The sequence below is a fragment of the Mus pahari genome, chromosome 2 (genome assembly GCF_900095145.1).
Source record: "Mus pahari chromosome 2, PAHARI_EIJ_v1.1, whole genome shotgun sequence".
NCBI lineage: Eukaryota > Metazoa > Chordata > Mammalia > Rodentia > Muridae > Mus > Mus pahari.
The window spans coordinates 62,948,410-62,974,273 of NC_034591.1; the positions used below are offsets into that span (position 1 = coordinate 62,948,410).

The window sequence follows — 25,864 nt, forward strand, 5'->3', positions numbered from 1 at the left end:
AAGTAAACGATAACGAAAACCAGCCTGTTTGCGCCCCCAGGATTGGTTACCTTATCAAATAGAACAGCAATATTGATTGTGAATATTCATAACTACTAAAGTGCTAATATTAATGAGTGTATTTTTGAAGTTCAAATCCAGTAAAAGTTATAAAATTGGTTGTGAAATTATATCTGTTCAGATCAGGATCCCAAGAAGATACCATACAGCCCTTGAATCATATGGCATTCTTATCCCTGAAGGGCTAATATAGTAATGCTCTTAGAAGAACCACACAAAGTGATGTTAACTATACATTTTCCTAAATAGCCTTTACTGAGTGAGGGAGATGTAGTTGTATTCTTCATCAAGAATGGTTTTGGTTTTTGACAAATGCTATTTTCCTATTGGCTATTTTGTTTATTGAAATTTCAAATGCTATAATGCTTTCCTGTTTCCCCTCCACAAAGCCCTATCCCCTCCTCCCTTCCCCTGCTTCTATGAAGGTGTTACCCCACCTGCCCACCCACTCCTGCCTCAGCACCCTAGCATTCTCCTACCCTGGAACATCGAGCCTCCACAGGACCATGGGACTCTCCTCCCGTGATGCCTGAGTAGTGCAGAGACTGAAGGAAAGGCCATCCAGAGATTACCCCACCTAGAAATCTATCCCACCTGCAGACACCAAATCAGACACTATTGCTGATGCTAAGAAGCACTTGCTGACAGGAACATAAAAAAAAAAAAACCCCAAAACCAAAAACAAACAAACAAAAATAAACAGATTGAAATGAATACTTTTTAGTGTTTTAATGTGGCAAACTGCATTAATTTTAATTTCAAGTCTTTGTTTTTTAAATAAAATTATAATTACATCATTTTCCCTCTCCCCCTTCTGTCCAATGCCTCTCATGTTCCTAGGCCCTTCTTCATAGCCCCTTTTTCTTTGTTATATATATATATATATATATATATATATATATATATATATATATATATATTTATATATATAAAATGTGTGTGTGTTTGTGTGTGTATTCATATGTATTCCTAAATATGTAAATATATCCTGCTTGATTCATATGTTACTTGCATATGATTTCAGAGCTGACTACTTGGTTATTATAAATATATTCATAAAAGTCATTACTTTTTAACAACTTAAAATACAATTTATGCAATTTGAAGTCTACCTATTTAAACAAAAGTAAGATGTAGGTGGTTTATAGTATGTGGTCCAGTGGTATACACTAAACCTAGGATTGTATTACACTTAGCAGAAAAATTTTGGGTCATTTCGTTTTTTCCCAAAGCAACCCCAGGTATTGGCAATCACTCTCCATTTCTTTCTAATTTTTTCCGCACATCTTCCTCTCAACCATCACTAACCTACTTTGTATCTCTCTCAGTTTGCTTATTGAAGGTGTTCCATATAAATAGAAACTTAAAATATGGCTTATTACAATCATATTCACTTATATAGCACAATATTTTTTATTAATCATTTTATTCAATTACATTTCAAATTAAATCTCCCTTCGCAGTTTTTACCCCCATAACTCCCCCATCCCATCCTCCCTCTTTCCCCTCGCCTTTGCCTCTATGACGGTGTTCCAGCACCCACTCACCTACTCCTACCTCACCACTTGAGCATCCCCCTTTGCTGTGGCATCAAACCTTCACTGATCAAGGGCCTCCTCTCCCATTAATGTCAGATAAGGCAGTCCTCTGCTACATATGTGTTTGGAGCCATGGATCCCTCCATGTATATATACCCTTTGGTTGGTGATTTAGTCTCTGGGAGTTCTGTGTAGTCTGGTTAGTTGATATTGTCTTCCTATGGGATCGCAATCTCCTTCTGCTCCTTCAGTCCTTCTCCTAGCTCGTCCACTGTGGTCTCCAGTTTCAGTCCATTTTTAATCTTAGCCATTCTGATTGGTATGAGGTAGAATCACAGGGTCATTTTGATTTGCATTTCGCTGATGACTAAGGATGTTGAACATTTCTTTAAGTGCTTCTCAGTCATTCTAGATTCCTCAGTTGAATATTCTTTGTTTAGCTCTGCATCCCATTTTTTTTTAAATCTGTGAAGCAAAATCTCTTTTTTAAAAAATTAGATATTTTATTCATTTACATTTCAAATGCTATCCCTAAAGCCATACTGCATTCCATTTTTAACAGCGTTATTTGGTTCTCTGGAGTCTAATTTCTTGAGCTCTTTGTATATTTTAGATATTATCCCTCTATCAGATATAGGGCTGGTAAAGATCTTTTCCCAATCTGTGGGTTGCTGTTTTGTCCTACTGATAGTGTCCTTTGCTTTACAGAAGATTTTAAATATTATGTGGTTCCATTTATACACATTGGCATAGGTGAAAATTTCCTGAACAGAACACCAGTGGCTCATGCTAGGAGATCAGCAATCAACAAATAACATAGTATTTTTAAGGTCCATCCATATGCTATGTACCAGATCTCAGCAGTTGAAACATCGAGGAGCCTTGAATTCTTAGTGTAAGATTCTACTTGCTTAGGATGTCCTACATCCAACTATATGTATAGTTAGATTCAATTTATGTTTCCATGTTTTTAAAAGTTTTTTAGCCCCCTGAGTCAATGTCATGTGTTATACTGTTCTTTTTGCAATGTCTTTGCATAATTTTGCTATCAGAATAGTGCAGTCCTTGTCTAAAAGTTGAAAAATATCTTAATTTTCTATAAAAGTAAATATAATGTATTATGTCCTGTTCAAACATGTCATAAAGTTCACCAGTAAAATTATTTAGATCAGAAGTTTTGTTTGTGGGAAGGAATTTAACATAAATTTAATGTCTGCAGTAGACAGAATGTCTTGCAGGGCCACCTGAAAGAAGATTAGGATGGTTTTCATTAAAGTCAGTTTAAAAAAATGCCACCTATACGGTGATCAAGCACGTGCCTGCCTTCACCACCTAGAACCTCTACACTTACTGGAATTGATTTAGTGATAACTCTAAGAGTTAACAAACAGTCTCAGAATGTCCTTGTGGCATGTTTGCAAGGAAACTAAATGACCCACAGGATTTCAATGGCAAGTCCCCTCTGTAGTCATTTCCCCCAGCAAATAATCAATGAGACAGTATTCTCATTTTATGCACTGGTTTCCAGAGCTTGCTTAAAGTGACTGCCTCTGTCTGTGCTGACATCACAGACTGTAAGGTTTGAACTACAGCAAATTAATGAGGAGATTTCCATCCTTTGAAGGCACATGACAGGGGGTAGAAGAGGACTTTCTTTAGCTTATTTAACTCCTTTCCCTCTCAATTACTGTGCTGGTTAACACAATCCTTGTTGACTTATTTCTAAACCTGTAATATAAAACACAATTCTAAGGTAAATGACTTAGCCATACCTAGTTGCTATGAAGGGAAGGGAAACACTATGTAAAAGTTTCAAAAGTCAGTATCCAACAGATAAAAATTCATATTCTTCTAGGGTCTCTGCTCTGCTTCAGGCATTACTACATGAAAAGATATACTGCACCGGAGAAGGAAATCAATATCAACTTGTGAAAAGCCCAAGTGGGAACGGCTTGAATGAAGCCTCACATTCAATAGGAAGTTCAGAGCTACAGCTGTCTAATTGTCCAGTGAAAGAAAATAAAAATTCGTGACCTTCCTTAGATCATACACCATGAGGAGAGTTTTGAAAAAGTGGACAAAGAAAGGAAAGTTCAAAGTGGGAAATTTAATAACCCCTTGATAAAAACCATTGAAAGCTAGCAAACCAGTCATCCAGAGTAAAACTTCAAATGAATAAGCATGCTGAATTCTAGTATTTTATAAATGGTAAGAACAATAATAAATTATTTTAGCCTCTTTAATTAGTCTGTGGTATATAATACCACAAGAGACACAATTATGAAAGTGAGCTCAATAAACAAAGCATGCTCGCATGTTAAAAACTTCACTTTGGAGATTCCTTTGGTTTAATTTGCCTGTAAGGTTTTATTACTTATGTTGAGTGACTCAAATGAGATGCTTGTTTCTTCAAAACTTTCTTGGGTTTTTAAAAGTTTATTTCATTATTTATTTTGTCTAATATCTATACAGTTTTTTGAAAAAAAAATGTCTATTTCAACTGTTAGAAAATATGCAAGAAACAAACTAAATTCTATCAGCATATCTTTGTGTGCACATCTGCATGTATTTGATGAATACAGGTGGACATGCATGCTACCATGTATTCATGATTATCATAGAACAACCTTAAGTATGGGTCCTCACCTGACATCTTTTTGAGACAGTGTTTCTTTGTTTATTTTTCTGTTGTATATGAAAATCTGGCTCCCCTCTAGCTTCTGGGGATTCTCCTGTTCCTTCTTTGCATCTTTCCATTGAAGCATTAGAATGGTATATACTTATATTTTTTTCCCAACTTCTATTTGGGTTCTTGGGATTTGAATTCATGGCTTATGTGGCAAATAATTTTACTAATTGAATTATCTCTGTTGTCACAGCATGATTACTTTTTAATGAAACAGAAAACTATATTTTCTAAACCAGTATGACCAGACCCTTGAAGGTAGTAAAGTATAAATAAATATAATGAGTTTGAAGAACAATATAGAAATAAACAGCAAGTCTTAAGATGCACATATCTCAAGACCAACTAATCATTAAACACTCTACTCCCAGAGTTGTCTGAATTTATATATATATCTTTGTTTACATAGAGACTTAGACCACACATAGGAATAGACATGTGATGTCTGTATGTAGTCATAATTATTTTTATATTCTTTACAATTAAACTGAAAAGTATGTTCATCATTTGGAATTGTACTGGCTGGTTTTCTGTGTCAACTTGACACAAGCTGGAGTTATTGCAGAGAAAGGAGTCTCCCTTGAGAAAATGCCTCCATGAGATCCAACTAAGGTATTTTCTCAATTAGTGATCAAGAGTGGGAAGGCCCATTGTGGGTGGCGCTATCCCTGAGCTGGTAGTCCTGAGTTCTATAAGAAAGCAAGCTGAGCAAGCTAGAGGAAGCAATCCAGTAAGCAGCACTTCTCCATGCCCTCTGCATCAGCTTCTGCCTCTAAATTCCTGCCCTGTGTAAGTTCCTTTCCTGACTTCCTTTGGTGATGAACAGCAATGTGGAAATATAAGCTGTATAAACCCTTTCCTCCCCAACTTGCTTCTTTGTCATGATGTTTTATGTAGGAATACAAATCCTCACTAAGACAGGAATCAATAGTCATTTTTATATTATTTTTATTTTTATCAGACTTCTTTTTTTTTTTTTTTGAGTGCTCCATTTTCAACTTTAAAAGAGCTATTTGGCTTCCCAGCTTTTGGGTGGGGATCTCACATTGTGTATCAACAGGACTGATGATGTGTGATGAGAGGTTATGGAGTCATATGACAAATCACAGAATGCATCAGGATGCAGATCTGAGTTTATTGCATGGCACATAAGCTTATATACAGCATTTGAGCCAATCCCAAATCCCTAAATTCTCACCCCATTGTATCTCACTATACCATCTCTGTGCCCCAATGAAAGCCCTGCCTGATGAGGTTACCCAGAAGGAGGGTGGGGGAGGAAGTGAATCATCACCTTTTAGGACTTCCATGAAGGCTCCCATGAAGGGAAGCAGCCACTTCCCTGTCCTTGCTTTGTTTTGCTGTCTTACTGGTGTTCTGGAAACCATCTTACACTTAATGCCATGTAAGGCAGATCAGGACTCTTCATGGTGTCACGTGAGCCAGGGGCATCTTCACAAGGTTGACTTCCATATCCCCCACAACTATATAGAGACTGGAAGCCCTGGGGAGTTTAGATATATGGTGGGGGGTGTGTGTGGGGGGAACATCCTCGTGGTGACAGGGGGGCAGGGAGGAGGTATGGGATGTGGAATAGTTGGAGGGTGGACCAGAAGGGGTGTAAATTCCGGAGTTTTAAATAAATAAATAAAAGATAAAAAATAAAAGTGAATGTTGATGTATTTATTTACTACAGAGGCATACTATATTTATCCTGCCTTCTCTGCCATTCTTTCATGAGTGAGTCATCAGCCTGTGAGTTAGCAGCTCTTAAGAGCACTTCAGCAAAAGAGACAGAATAGCAGCGTCAAAGACAACAGCATAGTGTGGGGCAGCCATGTTCAGGACTGGCATGGGAGGATATCATGGAGACAGACCTGAGTAGGAGCTCTTGGCTTCTAAGATTGAAGAAATGTTTCAACATGTTGGCAAGTGCTGGCAAAATGATGATCTTTTGATGATTTATTAACTCAGGGCAATCACTTTAAATACAGTGCGAGCGTTATGGATTATTTTTGTTATCTTCTAATTGTGTGGTGTGTCTGATATTATTCTATTGATTGTACTTTTCCATTGTGTGTCCCAAAGGCAGGGAAGGGCAAATAGCAATCATGAAATATGAATGAGATGCCTCATTAACCTTTGGGCTGTGGAGGACTTGGAAACATCTCATCTATGTCTTTGGCACTTAGAGCTAGGGAGCACCGCAGGGGGTGCAGGGAGAGAGGTGGAGCTGCTCTCTTTGTGAAAAACTGGATGCCAAGGGCTGGTGAGGAGCCTGGTCTCACAGAATAGGCTCCTGCTTTAAAGATTCTGAAATTTGAGCAAACGTAAACACCAGCAGTGCTGGCTGGAGCTCAGGTCAGGCTGTCTGCAGAGGCTCAATTCATTACTGGAGTCCATTGTAGGAATTTACAGTTTACAGGTACTCAGCCGTCTGACTTAGGGGCATCTGTGACCCATCCACTAAAAAATATGCCATTGAATACACTTAACAAAGAGGTAATGCGTTGACAAAACAGCATGCTCTGGCTTTTAAAAGAGCATGTCTGTTCTTACTTTTATGTATTTTTATTTGTATGACATTTCCTTCCAAAATACACAATTTGGGGGGCTTATGGGTAATAGGGTCATATTATCAGAAGTTGCTCTCTAGACTGTCTAGACAGTCTATGGCATGCCTGTCCAGACATTACAGTAGACTTTCAGACATATAACCATGCAAATACTGTCTATTAGAGGAAACAGAACTCTAGAATTTAATATTTTCAAGCATTAATAAAATGTAACATGGCTCTGGTGGTTGATTTCCTATGATATCATAGCCAATAACAGACAAGCTGTTACAGTAGCATGAAGAGATAACTAGGCTGAAGATAGAGCACAAGAAGAAAGCCCCAGTTCACTATGGAGAATATGGAGATGTCTAAAGAAATAAGAAAGGGAAAATTGGTTCCAGGTGAAGCAGCACCTTGAGTTGCCTCAGAAGCCACCTACAGGGTCACCTGGTAACCAATAAGTTACTTGACTCAGTGTGTCCCTCCTACCTTCGCCTCTCATTGCCTTTAGTGGGTGCTCTGATTCTGTAACCTATCCTTTTACAGAACTGTTTTTAGTTATTTCCTTTAATATAACATTCACTTTCTCATCTTAGCTACTTTTCTTGTGCCCCTTGAAAGTGCTGGAAAATAAAAGATCTGTAATCAACGTCACCGTCACCTTTCTCTCTTCAGTTGAGAGGTTCAAAGAGAACTCTCCACAGTCATTAAGCACAAAGATTATGACAGCTATGTACAACACAAATAGAAAATAATTCATGTATTTGTGATATCTAAATATGTAATAGTAAGCAAAAACGTATCAAAATTTAAAATGCCATGAAAACACTCAGGACATTTTCATAATGCCTAAAATTGTCTGTCTGTCACCAGCTTATGAGGCAAATGTCAGCAATCCTAAGCCAGTTTCAATATAAAGGAACTTGTATCAAATAAACTACAATCAAGTGTGTCATTTTTCCATTTTATTCAGTTTGGAGTATGTGTTGCCTAAATACACACACACATACACACACACACACACACACACACACACACACACACACACTACACTTGCACACACATTTTTATTTCTTTTGACACATTAAATTTAAGGTGAAGCCGATTTTCCTGGAAGGGTATATAGGTTTTATTATGCTTAAAAAAACTGGCCTGGAAGAGTCCGACCTCTCTAGATATAAAGGCCATCTTCTACTGAACATCTCACGACAGAACAGTAAAAGCATTGAGAAGGGTAGGACCAAGGCTGAGAAGCCAGCTGATGTAACTCCTTTATTCCTTAGAAATAGGGTTTGAATGAGAATGGTGGCATGGGTAATCAGCAACAGAGCTGGTGGTGGAGTTGGTCAGCAGATCTTCATATTTTGACATTCACGCTTTTCATTTGTGGTATAACATTGTCCATGGAGACTGTGTTCTGTAACTATATGAATTTCTTTGCACTGCATTGTACTGATCCTGTATTTGAGCCCACGCTAAAATCTGATATTCAAAGTGGAAATAAAATAGATTTTTAAGCACTGATATTTTAAGGTTAAAATGAGATCTGTATCTGAGCATATCTGATCTGCATCTAGTCCCAGAGCCTGATGGTGAGCAAGTCTGTGTTCAAACAAAATTTTAAAAGAACCCTGAACTGGTGACAACAGATGCTGGTGAGGAAGTGGATGCCTACAGTCATCTGTAGGATAGAGCACAGGACCCCCAAGGGAGGAGCTAGAGAAATTACCCAAGGAGCTGAAGGGGTCTGCAACCCTATAGGTGGAACAACAATATGAACTAATCAGTACCCCCAGAGCTCATGTCTCTTGCTGCATATATAGCAGAAGATGGCCTAGTTGGCCATCATTGGGAAGAGAGGCCCCTTGGCCTTGCAAACTTTATGTGCCCCATATAGGGGAATGCCAGGGTCAAGAAGTGGGAGTGAGTGGGTAGTGGAGCAGGGATGGGGGAGGGCATAGGGGACATTCGGGATAGCATTAGAAATGTAAATGAAGAAAATATCTAATAAAATAATTAAAAAAAACCAGAACCCTGAACCTCAGGCTACTATGAGTTTGATCTTGCACAATAACTTCTTTTAAGAATTACTTTGCCAATTAGTTAAGAATTCACTTTATTCTAGAAATGTCCAATAGTTTAACATTATATTTTTTGTAAGTATAGTGTTGTTTGGGAGGAATGTGAAGGATGGATTACTTCAAACTCAAAAGGTCTAATACAAAATCCAAGCAGTGTTTCAAACGTCATTCAGTTATTTATTTGGCTAAAGGACAAAGATAGCACCGCCTCATTGGATTTTCTGCTTAAGAGATGAGGACAGAAATAAAAATATAAATCAACAGACAAACAATATAATCCCCATTTCTGATCACTGCTGTAAAGTCACTAAGCACAGCAGTGTAGAAGAGGGAGGTGTATATAGAAAAAGAACTTCCTGTAGACTGGGTGTTTGAGGCAAGTCTCTTATAGTTGACGTTGAAGGAGAGATATGAAGCAGAGAAAGGGTAACATTAGCTATGGAAATCTTCGAAGAGAAGCTAGGTGGTATAGATGTGAGAAAGCTATGTGATGCTGTGAAGTGGAGTCTGTTGTATAGTCTAATCGGAAATCTGAAGTGGTCAAAGACAAAAGGCAAAGGTGAAGTGATGTAAGCCTCATATAATATGCAAAGAGCCTAACTTAAAATTCATTGTCAGAGAATCTATTAAAAAAAAAACTTTAAAATTATTTTTATGATATGACTATGATGAGATACTGTCCGTGGTATGCAGCAATTTTAGCAGTTGCTTCACATTTAGCAGTTAATCATGTTTAGTGTCACCCATGTGATAACACGGTTTCACCATTGCACAAACACTTGCTTTCACTGCTCTGGTGAAATAACAAAACAAAACAAAACTATACTTTCATTTTATTTGTCAGTGCCTGCCTGTATATATGGATATATGCCCCATGTGTGCCTTGTTCCAACAACAAAAGAGTACATTGGATACCACCGAGATGGAGTTATAGATGGTTGTGAGCTGCCTTGTAAGGGCTGAAAGCAAAACCCAGGTCTCAAATACCAGGAGGGCTCTTAATTGTCGAGCCAGCTCTCCAGTCTCTAAGCTGCTGTTTTAGTCAACTTTTTTTCTCCCATCCTTTATCTCAACCATATCTCTGGTTCTAACAGGTTATACTTCACCTGCCCATCTCCACTCATTGGCTCACACTGGTCCTTGAGCTTTATCACATTAGCCTTCTATGTAGGCTGAGGACAGCAGAGATGGACCACTGCTTTTGAGTTCTTACCCTACCAAAGTTCTTTGACCTTGGCAATTTTACCTCCACTTAAGGGAGCTAAGAGTCATCACATGCCAAGAAAGACATAAACATAAAACTCTGAACCTCTCACAAGCTGGTAAAACTTGAAAACTGAAGCCAGCTCTGTATTATTCTTTTCACAAGGTTTTTTTATCCTTCAAGTGGCCATGAATATATTACTTAAGAAAGTACACAATCTGATATGAACAAGTTAGATTCATAGATTACAGTGGTTTCTGGAGCAATCTGAACCTTCTCAAACTCTTCCATTTTCCAGTGTTTTTTTTTTTTTTAAACACATTTATAAAATATAAGAAATGGTAGTGAGTGTAGTCAGGATTTATTCTGTAGGATAGTTTCAGACAGTTGATTCAGGCTTGGAAGTTTGGAGATAGTTAGGGAAATAATCCCTATTTTCTGCCATGATTTCAGGATCAGTCATATCTTGAAACTCAGAATTTCTTCTTATTCCTGGCACTCATAGATTAAATTAGAATTCCCTAGAACACATACCAAAAATCCCCAAAAAACCCCACACCCAAACCAAAGACAATCAAACAAAAAAGACCCCTTCACATATAACAGTAATAATATTTACACATTTTCATGTTTTGTCAATGTCAAGGTGGCATCCGAGTTTATAGCTATTTCATTTTAAATATGATCACTTCACAAATATGCTAAGTAGTTCTAGCTTGTTACCTTAATAACTCAATGCATTGCAATTTGTTATCTAATGGAATATATCATTAGACATGATTAGCTTTATATTGTGCACAATAAATAAACAATACATTGGCTTCTTTCAATTATCATCTCATTTACTCACTCCACCAATACATACCTCTCCTACTAAAGCATAACAGTTCAGTGGCTGACAGATATTTGGAGGAAGTGTGGAGGCCTAATTGGTATAGGCCAAAAAGCAAAACACCCATTTGAATTCAAATTCAGGCACAAGCACTTTTGTAGTAACTGTTATGTCAAATATTGAATGTAAAAATTGGCAGGTCCTGGATTACTTAGAAGAGAATGTATACAAAATTAATAGCGTGAAATAATTCTATCATGTGCTGTTATTACTGAACATCATGTGCATATGACTTGCTTTTACTTTTGTATCCTTGGAATATGAAGAAATATAAAATTTGATTGCTATTGATTGAATTCCCCACCAAAATTCTGATACTGAGACACTGAACATCATGTGATGTCATTTGAGAAGGGGTCCTATGGATATAGCTAATTCAAAAGAGTAGGTCCTTCTACAGAAAGAGTGCCTTGTTAGAGGAAAACACAGAAATCTCTCTTAGGGTTTCCACTGCTGGGAAGAGGCTCCAGGACCAAGGCAACTCTTACATAGGACAACATTTAACTAGGGCACCTCACAGATTCTGAAGTTCAGTCCATTATCATCATGACAGGAAACATGGCAGAATTCAGGCAGGTATGGCCCTGGAGAAAAGGAAGCCAGGAGGAGACTGAATTTTCCCCACCGAACAGAACTTGAGTTTAGGAGCCTCAAAGCCCACTCTCATAGTGACACACTTCCTTTGACAAGGCTACGCATCTTCTAATATCGTCTACAGTCTTCATGTGGTACAGCCAAAAGTTAAATACTGTATAAAAGTATTTACTAATGACATCTAACAAAGTTGATCATGGGACTATCTAGAAGAATGGTGGTTTCCAGGAGCGTAGGACAGTGGACATAGGTAAACATGATGTTGGACAAAGAAACAACCTTCAGCTGGGTTGCAACACAGCCAGACATGTCTAGTTAATATATATTTAGATGTTGTATATTCTTTTAGTTATTCTCATTGAAAAATTTTTATCAAGTCAACAGGGAAAATTAATGTTTTTGCTGATGAATTATCTTTCTCTGCATTTTTACCAATGGGTGATTTTGGTTTTTGCACTCTTTGTCTTTCTCTCTTTCAATTAAAAATCTGAATGCAATATATTTTAATCTTGTTTCCCCCCTCCCCTATTTCCTCCAAGATTCTTCCTACCTCTCTATCCACCCATATATTTTAGTTTAGAATGCTTAGATACATACCCATGTTATGCATGCATTCATTGCTTATAAAATCATTCTATCAAGAGGTCATTTGCTTCTTAATTTTTATGTCTCAAGTTTGAACAATACTCTATTATTTTAATTACTTTTCTTCAAAGTTTAGAAAATGATCCTTTTAAATGATTTAGGTCTTCCAGAAATTTGGATTTAACTTTTTTCACGTTTAACTGTCAAGTTTTCTATGGATATCTTTTAGTGTGAACGTTTTTCTCAAAATTATTTTTTCAAATGTAAAAAGTTTCTGTAGATTTTAAAAAAGCAGTAATGAAGATAAGAGAACACTTTTGGTATGAGAAAATGTAGCTCGAATGAATGCTAGTTAGAGAAACAGAAAGATATGTGCTCGTGGGAATTTATAGCTGTTGATTTACTAAATGGAGATAAATGTAAGCAAAAATAAATCTAAGGGATATTTATTTGCAATGGGATTACAGGGAAAAAAATCTATGCATAAAAAAGTGGTCCAGAAGAGATATTTTCAAAACAGCCATATATATATATATATATATATATATATATATATATATATATATATATATAAATATAATTTCCTATTAAATTGGCATGACTCCCCATTAAAGCAGAGCATAGCCTCAATGATAGTCATCGCTAGGAAAGTTTATCACATTCAGAATCACCTAAGAGTAAAAAGATGCAAAAAATCATAATTGAATGTAGAAAAAGTGACATTTTAGAAAAGGACATATACTTTTAAGCACTGTAGAACAAACATACAGCTGACATTTAGTTTTGTGGAGGAAGCTCCATAGATATCAAAGCCCACAGATGGTCAAGACTCATATAAGATGGAATTTAATTTGTGTATAACCTATAGAACTCATTCTCAATACTTCCTGTAATCTCTAAACTACCTATATCATGTGACTCAATGCCAATCCGAAATATGTCATCATTATACTTATTTTCTATGATATAATGACGAGAAAAATTGCGGGCATGCCTTGTTGAGATACTTCTATCCTAAGCCTAGTACACTGTGCAAGTCATCAACAATGGAACACATGAAACACAATTTTGATCTGAAGTTGATTGACTCTGCAGCTTCGGGGTCTGTCCCACTCCTTTTCTCCCTTTGTTTATTGTTTGTTAAAGAAGTCATTGCTCACCAGTGTTGGGAGGTTAGAAATGGTGGTTGAAAGCATGGGAACAGTATACTTAGTCTTTGTAGCTTAGTGTGTACCAGGTGAGTGAATGAAGAACTGTAGTGCAGTCAGCTGAAAGTAAACAATGCACATAGGTATGGGGGTAGACTAGGGAAGGTTTTGGAGGAGCAGATACCCAGTGGAACTTAGAAAAGCTATGAGATTTCTGTGGCTTCCATCCTTGCAAAATGCTAAATAAGACTATTCCAATCAAAAAATGATATTAAAATCAGTCTCCTAACTCTATTTTCATTCTTGATTTAACTTTTACATTTAGGTATTCTCTTCTGAGCATGGAGACTGGCTCATATAACAGCAAGCTTTCTCATTCCAAAAACATCCACTCACCTTGTAATTTACAAATTCTTCTTTTGTTCATATTTTTTGATGAGTCATTGAATACATTAGACCCATCTATTTATAATATATTAAAGTTTCTAAATAGATAATGTGTTCCCTCCAACACCTGGAATTTAGAGTACAAAAAATAATCAACATTTGGTGGTCAAATTAATCTCTTTCTACATTGTAAAATGAGCAGTATACAGGTGTTATCATGATTACAGCTGTCCCTGGGGGGAAATATGCCTTAACACAGAGAAATTGAACATTTATGGTCCTGGGCTCAGGGTCTCTATACAATACCAATAACTGAAACAAAAAGAAATTGTAATCTTTTCCCACTGAAGAGAACTGAGAGGTTTAAAGGAAAGTCTTGAGGGAGGAAAACATCTTGTAAACTAAAAGTAATTCTATTTTAAAGTCCACATTGAACATGCAGCCAGGTACAAAAAAGAGAAAGCTGTTGAACAGGGAGATTACATGAATGAATAGTTTATGAGTTTCACTGATCAAAACGGAAATCTTCATTTCAACCCATGCACAGAATTGAGAATTCTATCATTTAAAAAAATCGTTTTCAAGATATTAAAAATCTTTTTCAAGATGAGTATGGACTCACATAAAACAGGAAACAGCATTTTTTTAAAGGAAAGTTAATGCACTCAAACAGCCTCATGTTCAATAAAGTTTTAATGTCCATTTTATTGGACATATGAGCCTCATCTTCTAAGTCAGGAAGGGCAAATTGTAGTTTACCTCCTTTCCTTAGAAAGAGACACCAATTAATACTTCATTGTTTTCCTCTCAGTGGTTCCTTCTGGTAGCATCATTAGTCATTTCTAAGTCCAGAATGGTGCTTAGTATAGAATGAACATTCCAGGTCTTCTCAAATGAACAAATGTATAATTGCATGCTAGTAATATGCAAGCTTAACTCTTGAGCTAATTATCATCTTCAAATCTAGAAACTTTACCTTCTTATTAGTGTTCATAAACAATTTTGTTAGGTTATATCAAATCCAATGTGATATCCCAGGGACTCAATTAGACATCTCTATTTAGATCTTACCATTTGAAATTGTGTTGCATTTAAGCTAATTATCTTACTTTTTTTCTAAAAAATTATATCGGATATAATTATAATTACTCTCCAAACCTCAATTAATATATACATTATCTATCTTGTCAACTGATTTATTTGAAAATGAAATCATTTTGAAGATTTTGTCAACTGATTTGAACTATAAAAATCAATAATGAGGATGGACTTGGATTCAGCTACTCTGACAATGCTAACACTAGAAATTATGGAGATTTTTTATAACTTAAAAATATAAACTTTATTTCAAAATAGCTTGAGTATTATAGCCATCTTTTTTTTTTTTTTTTGGTTTTTTGAGACAGGGTTTCTATGAATAGCTCTGGCTGTTCTGGAACTCACTTTGTAGACCAGGCTGGCCTTGAACTCAGAAATCCACCTACCTCTGCCTCCTGAGTGCTGGGATTAAAGGCATGCACCACCACGCCTAGCTATAGCCATCTTTTTATGTTTTACCATTTAGTAGATTTCTAGGTAGTTATAAGTTTGTGAATTCTAGGAGAATGGTACCATCTTCAAAGAAAAATTATCCACTTTGTGTTCAAGTCATTCCTATCTTGCCCAGACTCTGTCAATCACGTTTTCTATATAAAATTACCTAGTCTAGAGATTTCATGTAAATAAAGTTGAGTTGTGGTAATTTGTGTCTAGTCTTTTGTATTTAACATAATTGTTTTAAGGGTTATACATGCTATAACATGTATTACATTATCATTTCACTTTATGGCTGAATAATGTTTCATCATATTGCTTTATAGAAAGTTAAAGCAATACTAAGAAGACATGGTATTTCTAAGGTGAAATAGATTTGCTGTGTTTTATCTGTATAGTTTCGTCATTGAGTTAAAGGAAAAAATAATGGTTGGAAGTTTTTGTGATAGAAGTTGTGATACAGAGCACATTTGGGGGAATTAATCAAATAGATAGAAATATTTCATACTATGAGAAGAATCCTAGGGGAGGGAATAGAAAGGTAGGACAGTAAAATGGTTATACCCTGATGATCCTCCTTTCTCTGTATTAAAAATTGGTCTTCTCTGAATCTGGAAGGGAAAGATGACTATGTTTCTTGCAAATATTTTTCATGGGAAAGTTGTAGAGGGCAGCAGAGGTTGCCAATGCAGTGTCTATTAGTGGAATAATCAATTCATTTGGAGATTTTTGATTAGGAAATCTTAGCACCAAATATTTGAAGCAGAGAAGACACATGACTCAATTGACTATATTTTTGCTTTATTTTTAGAATATCATAGTATACAAGAACTTGGTTATAGAATTTAAGATTATTGGAAAAATTGCAAAGAATTCCACAGAGCTTCAGGGAATCAAAGCAATTGGAAACAATGGGTAACACTGTGGAGACTGAGTGGGGAGAAAGGATGAGGGAATTAATGACCTGGTGATGCCAGTGACCTCGGGCAGCACATGAAGTATTGAAACTAGGTCTCAGAGAGAATGGGAGACTGTGGTCATGGGCTACAGTGTAGGATTAAAGATTGTAGAACCATTTTGAGTGATGGCAAGGTCAACCGTGTAGCCATGGGGAAGGCTGAGTGAGGTAGAGTGCAAGTAAAGTCAGTCCAGCTGAGAAAATTGTGATGGTGAGCATTAGTTTGAGTCACCCAAGTGAAACTTGAGCTTGGCAATGTAGATTAAAGCGCTGAGCCAGCTGTCAAGGACACCCTCCATAGGTTCAGGTCATGTCCTCTCTTGTTTTCAGAACACTTCACTGGTCATTAGGCAATCCAGCTCTTTGTGAACTCTCTTTGTTTCTGTGAGCTTCAAATTCTCCACTTCTAAATGAATAAGTCGAGCCATATGATTTATAGTGTCATCACATTTTAGGTGTTTAAATTCTTTACGTTTAATTTTTTTTTTTTTTTTCATTCTCAGTAACCTCCTTCCTGGTCTTTAACTTCTCGGTACTTCTATAATGATTTTAAATGGAATATTTGGCTTGAGTTATGCCTTCTAGGTCTTATGTTTTATTTCTGAGCATCGTAGAATGTTGTAGTGGAAAATACTGGAGATGGAGATGAGGAACAAAAAGAAGAGGAAAGATATTTCACATTATTTACTTATCAGACAGTTTCATTTCCACGTTAAAGTAAGCTTTCAGAATTTTATAATACATGAAGAAGTATAGCTTTAGAAAATAAGTAAAAGCTCCTATCAAAATACCAAGTGATAGACACTTTATTCAAGACTGTTCGCTTAAATGCAGAGGACATTTTCATAGTAACTGTAAAATTAGCTTAATACAGAGACACCCAGATATAGTATCTTGCCTCACCTTCTTCAAACTGTTGGTATAATATTACTGTTCATCTCTTCTCTTTTTAATAATCTTTCAAACTATTATTATATTTATTTATTTGTATGTTTATGTATGTATGTGGTCACGTGTGTGTCACAGAAAGTATATGGAGGTCAGAGGACAACTTGTAGGAGTTAATTCTCTCCTTCTAAAACTTGTTTTATCAGGTTTGGTCACAAGTATTTTTTTTCTCCTGAGACATCTTGCCAGACCAAATACTCTGAGTTCTTAATTAAAAAAAAAAAAAAAAAAAAAAAAAGAGCAGAAATAAGAGACATAACAGGAGAAACTGCTGTGTCACCTGTGAATTAGTAGGTTGCAGAGAAGAGAGAAGCCGTGTCTATGATCAATATTCTGACCTGTGAATATCTGAATGATAGTAGTCTAACATTTCTTGAAAAAAGCAAGCCTGAGAATACTACCTGTCCAGAACCAGGGGGGTGGCTAGACAAAAATCTAACCTGAGAAAATCATTAATCCAGCAGTACACAGGCCTGGCAGGAGGTGGGAAGGGACAGACCCAAAAGACCCCTACTGGCACCATAAAGCATGAGAGGGGCATAGCACTCCTGAGACCTCTGCTGGGATGACTGTGGGTGTTTAGAAGACCCCAGGAACCACTAAAGAAGCAAGGAAGTGGTGGAAAAATGGAAGAGAAAGAGAAACAGAAGGACGTGGGCACAAGGAAGAGGGGCTCCAAGAACTGGAGACTTGAGGGTAGTGAAGAACAGCCTGATGTGAGTAGTCAGTGATACCAATCTGGGACCATAGTGGTGTCCTAGCCTGTGTTGCCACCAGAGGCCATGTCTGGGTCCATGCACTGCAGTAGTAGGAGTCTGTTACTACCAAAGTCCAGGTAGGCATCCCTGGTCTGGGCTGCTGTTCAGGGATATGTTGATGTTTGAGAGCTGTACAGACCTAGCCCCACTCCTCACCTGGGCATTGCAGGAGAGCCTAGGGATGCGAGAGCCAGAAAGCTGGTTTTGTCCCTAGCCAACTGCAGTACTCGGAAGAGTGACCCTGCACATCGTTTGAGTTTTGGGTGATCCAGCACTAAGGGTATGGGTGTGGGAGAACTGTGCCTGCCCTGCGTCTTCTGTAAGGTGGTATGAATATAGGAGAGATACCCTACTCTCCCCTCACCCCTCATAACCTGTGGCAGGTAGGAGACCTGGTCCTGTGGTCATGAGAACAAGAGAACTGGCCCTGCCTCTCACCAGTTGCAGCATGAGGGAGAGTGGATCCTGCACCTCACCTCTGCAGCAAGATAGAGCTGACCAAGGTAGCCGGTCTTGGGCAAGCTGGCTTGAGGATATGAGTGTGGGATAGCTGCTCCTGCTACTTGTGTGCAGTGTAGTGTCATAGGCAGTGGGCAGATTGTTCTCTTCTCTATCCTCTTGCCACCTACAGCAAGCAGGAGAGCTGGCCCTGATGTCATCAGCATGGGAAAACTGGCTCTGCCTCTCACCTACTGTAGCACTCAGGAGAGAAGACCCTGCACCTCACCTAGTGTTGGGGTTATAGGTGAGCTGGCCCAAGGCAGTAATCACAGGAGAGCTGGTCCTGTACCTCGTCTGAAGTGAAGTGCAGTGAGAGATAATCTCCTCCTCTCTCATATCCTTCATCACCATGGCAGTCAGGAGAGCTGGTCCCAGGATCACGAGAATAGGTGAACCAGTCCTGTCTCTCACCTACTGCAAAACTTAGGAGAGTGGGCCCTGCACCTCATTTGGGCAGCAGGCTTGAACTGCCCTTGGTTGCAAAGGGTTGCTGGTGAGCCTGCCCCAAGGGTGTGAGAACCAAAGAGTAGGTAGTCTGACTAGCCCAGATACTTCTCAGGCCCATTTCCAGTCAGACTGTGAATTGGCTCAGCCCAACATCTACCCCATCAATGAACTATTGGAGTACATGAAAGGACAGGTCCACAGATGCAAAACTACAGGAGGTCCATGATACAGGGTAATAACTGGATATCTGAGAGGAGTCCAAGTGAGGTTCCAGTATTGATAGAGTAGTGTACACCACAGATCTCATACCAGATCAACAAGTCATTTCAATGAACATTTATAAGCAAAGAAGTGTAGATAAAGGGTATACTTTGAGATACACTGTGACAACAAGCAGATTCCACAGCAAGATTTTTTTTTCTTTGTTGGTGAGGTTGCAAGGGTAGGAATAGGGGTTGGGGAGATGAGTGGTATTGGGTGCATGATGTGAAATTCACAAAGAACCAATAAAAAGTTAAAAAAGTATAGAATGATAATACATTGGCGTTCTATAAATGTTTCATTCAACGGGATTAATGAAAGCTTTCTTTCAAAAATTATAACTCTGGACAGTTAGCGAGCAGCATAATCTGTTATCTTATGGCAAAAATATACTGAAACATATGTGCTATTAAGGACTATCCAATATATTTGAATATATTACAGATTATAGTAAATCAACCTTGGATGTTGCCCACTTGGTTGGGAGCTTCCTTTCCCTGCTCCTGCTCTGAGTCTGCTCTCTTAGCTATCATTGTTTGGCTCTGGGATGTGTCTGATTATGGTCAGCTTGATTATTCTCTCCCATGATGCATTGAGCACCAGAATGACAGCAAATCTCTGTGTGGAGCTAGTCCATAAATGCAAATGCTAGAGTCATGTGGCAGTCAGATTACAGAATGTAGATGGAAAAAATTGCAAAGTATTTCACACAGAACATCAAGTAGAAATGAGAAGAGTCAGAAGGAACAATAGAGGAAACAAGCAAAAGAATCCCTAGTTCTTTAAGGATACTTATATTTAGGTTTTCTGGTGTGTGTGTGTGTGTGTGTGTGTGTGTGTGTAAATTCCTCTGTGTGTCCTGTGTTTTGGGGGAGGGGATTGTATGTACAGAATACATGCACAGGTGAGAGAACAATTTTGAGTGTCGATCATCACCTTTCATATTATTTTGTTCAAGGTCTCTATGAGCTTGTGAGATTTTTCTTGTATTCACCCATTTTTCTGTAAAGGCACTGAGAGTATAAGCATATGCTCCATATCACGTCCAGGTTATATAGGTTCTATGGAAGGTTATATAGGTTCTGTGGAACTGAACTAAGAACCTCAGGGTTGCACAGCAAATTCTTAACCACTGAGCCACTCCCCAGACCCAAAACCATGTTCTATTTTTACATTTAATTTTTCAAATATTATGAGCATGATAAACCAGTCTTAAATAATACACAAAATTACAAGCTCTGCATATGGACAGAAGCAAGAGACTTCATCATGAATTAAGAGACAGGCAAGACTTAATTGATTTTAGCTAAAATTTGAACATTCAATAGTGTTTATCATTTGGACAGGCATAGATGGTTGATACTGAATTCTAAAGACAGAAAGAAAACCAAAGATCTCAAGTTGATGTAATGCCATGACTCTGAACCTTTCCACTTGCTAACAGATATTCATAACCCGCATCATCATATCCCTGCATATCAAATCAGGGTATGGACTGTCCTGATTTTACGGGGACAAAAGCTTCAGTTAATTTCCTATCTGAAAATCCTGTTGTTAATGCAAAGTCATCCAAAAACAAAACAATCCTCAATGATTCTGAGAGCATGTTTTTATGTTTGTAAAAATGAGGAAAGTCCTAAAATGTTGCTTTCCACCCATATTCTTGAATTTTCAAGCTTTGAAATATACTGTTCTCAATCAGCACTCATAGAAAACTATCCACTGAAAAATTATATGATCATATTCAGCCTACCTCCTCCAACTCTTCCCAGACGTTCCCAATTTCCTTCCAACCCAACTTAGTATCCTCCTTCTGACTTCAGAGCCAATTAATGATGTCCAGTTAGTTTTGGATATATGGTCTTCTACTGGAGAACGGTGTCATACCTACTGTGAGTTCCTATGTGCATATGTGTGTATGAGAGTGTCTATATGCAAGTGTAGTTTTGTGTGAGTGTTATATATGTGTTTTTGAAAGAGCATGAGTATGTGCATGTGAATGTGTGGGAGGGTCTGTGTATCTTCTATGTACTCATATTTTGTGTGTGAGTGTGGGACAGTGAGCATGAGGGAATAAAGGGAGTGGGGAGAAAACCCGCATCCTGCCAGAGTTCCAGTACTCTGGGGATGGGGGGGATGCAGAGGACTGCTGCACACTTTCCATGTGGCCCCCGGGGTGACTGTCTGGCTGTGGGAAGCTATGGACCTAGCCCATGGGGGTGGACAAGGGGCAGTCTTAGGTCTCTGGGCCTCACAGAGTCCAGAGATAACAGCTTTTTAGTCTCAGGCATTCCAGACACCACTGGATACCACAGCTAAAAACAAAATGGGAGTCCCCGGGGATGGGGACAGCCCTGGGGCTGAAGGAAGGAGAGGGGGGTGCTGGGTGGGTTCCACGCAGGTAAGAGTTCTTAGTCTGGTCTTTGGCTGGAACACAGGAATGCCTTCCGGTGAGTGGTTAGATGTGGCTCTTTAGGGGAAAGCTTATCTCACCATTCAAGCATGGTGGGCCTTGATGAGCAGAGACAGTCTATGGTTTTAGAGCTTTATTGTAGAAAGGCAGAGAGGAAGAGAGAAGGTAGAAAGAGGGGGAGAGGCTGGCCATGGCCATGTGGAAGGGAGAGAGAGAAGGAGGGCTAGAGATGAGAGTAAGAAAGGTGAGAGCTTAAAGAGAGCGGAGGAGGGGTCAAGCAGCCCCTTTTATAGTGGGCTGGGCTACCTTGCTGCTGTCAGGTAACTGTGGGGGTAGAGTCTAGCCAGAATCCTAGGAGCTTGGGACATTGTGTAACTTATAGTAACAGAATTATGGAGTTGGGGGCTCTGTGGTGTCAGGCATCTGACTCTGGGAACATGGCTCACTGTTCTGTCCCTTGTAGAGTTTTCTACTGGGTTACCAGAACAAGCCTCATTCAACCAAAACAGGTTGCTTTTCATGGCCCCACATGTGAGTGAGCGTGTGTGTGTGTGTGTGTGTGTGTGTGTGTGTGTGTGTATGTGTGTGGTTAGTACTTGAAATTTAACTTGAAACCTTGCACATAAAGTGAGTACAAAAATGCTCTACTTCTGAATTAATATCTAGCCTTTAATTCACACATTTTTCTGCTAATGAAATTCTACTGTAATATAACTATGCAGAGATTGAATGACTCCCAGTATCAAAAACTTATGTATAACCTTCATGGAGAAGCTAGACAACCTGTGATCTCACCCATTTTCAGGCTATTTTGTGTGGGTAGACTGAGTGCTATGACATCTTCTTTCATTTATTTCTGCAGTTATGCCCTAGAGATTTCTATCATGCACAATCTTTGGAATAATAGCCTTGCTATTCAAGCCTCTGACCAAGACTAATCATTCTTCTACTTATCTTCCTTCATTACTTTTACTAAACTTAATTTTTGAACTTACTGACAGCCTAATAGCATTGAATTAGATACAAATCTACCACCTCACCTCAGAGTCTATGGTAGTTTAAGAGTTCGAACAATCTCTGTCGAACTATATCTAGTATGAATGTTCAGTTCCTGTCTTGTCAGCTGCACCCTTTTCCATTCACCCCAACATGAAGACATTTGTACCATTCAAAGTTAACATTACTCACCCTTACGTGACTTCCCATGGGAAGTTTTTATTGATATCTGGTCATTTCCAAATTTTAAAACAAACTCTTTTGAAGTTCAGAGCTCTCTTGCACTTCCCTATGTATATTCCACAAGGGTCATCTAGTCTTCTCTTATATAAAGAAGTAAGATAAGTTATCTTGTACCTGGACACTTAAATTTTTAACCTGCCTTGGGCAAGGCAAAATCCTGATTTCTTTGTCTTCTCAATGTTTTTCTGTTCTTTTTCTTTTACCCCATATTCAGGGATTAACACTGATTCTTTCTGTAGAATGAAACTTACAGAATCTGGTAAATTACTTGCTTCAATATTACTTGCCACCTTACTTGTAGAATGAAACTTACCTTACTTGTGTGAAAATTATTTTCTTTCCTTCAAACCTGGCTTCAGAATCTATTATCCATCCCTACAATGAAAAGATTTTCAGTAAAAATTTACAGTATGGTTTTAAGTGATCTGTGATTCCCATCCTACCATTCTCACTCCAGTTCTTCTAAATTTTATAACTGATGTGAAGTAGTCCAATGAGAGAGAGTGAAAAACACCCCACAGTCAAACATCAGTCTGCTATCCAGTTCCATGTTACCTATATCTATTTCTATGTTTGCAAATAATAAGATATCATTTTATCTGGTCATGACAGTGCACATCTGTAGACAGAAGCTGAGAAAGAATAGTTGGAAGGTAGAGGGAAGTCTGAGTTACATAGTTACAATGTCTCAAAAGAGATGATAGATTAATGAATAAATAAGAACAAAAAGAAATGCATAATGTAAGATGTCCAAGTTGATGAAAATTATCTTTAACTGTGCTTCTGCACAGAATCAAATTATGGCTATTTAATGGGCTTTATAATAACATTCTTTACAATGAATTTTTACCTTCTTTTATATGTTGTATAGTATAAAACAGATGGAATTATTTCAGTTATATTGTCTTTCCCATTTTACACCTTAAGCACGTTGATACTGACATATCTGTTTCATATTTTTAAAAGTTGAACTATACTTATATATATCATGTCGCCAACATGTGTATTAGGCATTTAGCACTGAAGTCCGTACTGTTTCACATCTTTTAAACTACATTGAGAGTATTTAATTGAGAATATTTAACTGCTTGCTAAGTGAGGACCACACAGAAAAAGAGAGGAGAGGCGAGGCAGGAAGAGGAAAGAATGGAGAACAGAGGAATTGAGAGGAGAGAAGAGAAAATGAGGAATTTTGATGGTGCATGTAATTATACTATGTGATTATTGATGTATTGGTTTGAATTAAACTTGGATTGAAAGTCTGGTTGTTATAGCACTAAGGATGAAAATAGTTTTTTTTTTTTTTTTGCGCGCGCGCGCGCGCGCGCGCACACACACACACACACACACACACACACACACACACACACACACACGAGCTTTATAAATAGGTTAAAAGGAGAGCCTTTGAGCAATTCAATGAATGCTCCTTTGTGAGTACCTGTGTGAAAAGCAGAGGAAAAGAATACCTGGCCAATCTCTGGGTATTTTACAGCTCGCAACTACAAAGCCAAGAAGGTCCACACCAACAGAGCTAGGGGTTTCCTTAGTATTATAATGTTAATGTCGTGACAACTTGTACTCCATAGAAATGTCCCTGTAAGAACATTCCAGTGATGCATGATTGATATGCCTCCACCATTAATCTCCTCGGGCTGCTAAAATAGTCACTCTTTCATGAATAAGTACGCTCTTGAGAAGTCATTTTAATAACTTCAAAATGTTTCAAATGAAAGACAAAGAAACAATGATGGGGAAAAGGTGATAAAGTAAAAGAAAGGTAATATCTATTGGAGAAGTAAAATTCAAAGGATATATTCCCAGCTGTTCATCTTAGTAGCTCTAAGAGCAGAGCATGGGACTATGGGTTGCTTAACCACAATGCAGTTAGTAGTGCTTCTGTCATTCAGATTTCCAAGGACTTGGAGTGCAAATGAAAGCACTAATCAGAGGGCAGTGAAAATGGACCACTCATAAACCCACAGTTCTGTGTTCATCCTTTCTCTTAAACTCTTCAATTCTATTTCACAGGTCCTTGAGACACCTCTTGGGAGCTTGTACATATGTTGTAAACTCATTTCCTTTAATCAACTTTTCATTTTACATATACATTTAAGTATTTCTTATGTGAACATAAAACTTTTCTTTCAATTGGTGTATTAGCACAATTATTATTTACTGATCTATTAATCTAAATAGAGAATATTAAATATAAATATGACTGAGGACATCATTTAGTTCAAAATTCACTCATTTTATCTTGAAAATAATAAATCTACACAAGAGGAGAAGTATATTTCATAAGACAACAGAGGTAGGGTTAGAGCTCAGATAGATCTTTGGCTCTAAGTCAGATGTATTATAAAACCTTAGTGTTTCAGAGTAGTTTGGGTCACTCATTGCCTAATTACTTTTTTGATTTTAATCATATCTCTATATCACACATAAGGTACTTTTTGACCTTATAGTCATACTAAATCAATATGGGATTAAATTAATTTCTTTCTTGATTTTAGATTCAATTTAGGATATGACAATCTATTTCTTACACTATTTATTTTCTTTTTCTTTCAGAAAAACACAACTGAAATAAATTATTCAGAATGTCTCTCATTTCATGTGATACAATCTCTGACTGCCATGTAGTAAACCATCTCCCTAAGAAATGTGCTCAATTTAAATGGTACTGATTTCATGTCAGTGCACAGAAGTCCTTGTCACTTGGTAAAATATCTTGTGTGGTGGGAATCCCTTTTTAAAAAGGTCAGCAATCTTCGGGGTTTAGTGAATCGATACCGTCTATTCAGGGATGATCCTTCACTGCTTATTCATGGCAGTAGATGGACACATTTATAAAAGCAACAGAAGAGGTCTGGAAGAATGGTGACACATTTTAAATTTCTCATAGAATTGAATGCAAACGTGGACAGATGAAGAGATAAAATGTCAGCCAGAGGATTTGCAGAAGAGGGAGCTTAAGGGTGATTGCAAGAGAGAGAGAGATTTTGGAGGGAAGTGGATTAAATACTGTTTCCGCATGTGTGACATCTTCCCCCACAGCAATTTGAAGTCC

The 25,864-nt window shown here is 37.8% G+C and overlaps 1 non-coding gene across 1 annotated transcript; it reads left to right on the forward strand.

The window, feature by feature from the left end:
* The first annotated feature begins 17,412 nt into the window (after positions 1 to 17,412).
* LOC115063524 lies at positions 17,413 to 17,543 on the forward strand. Its single transcript, XR_003843383.1, has one exon. It is a non-coding gene; the product is annotated as a small nucleolar RNA SNORA17 (small nucleolar RNA).
* Positions 17,544 to 25,864: the final 8,321 nt, after the last annotated feature.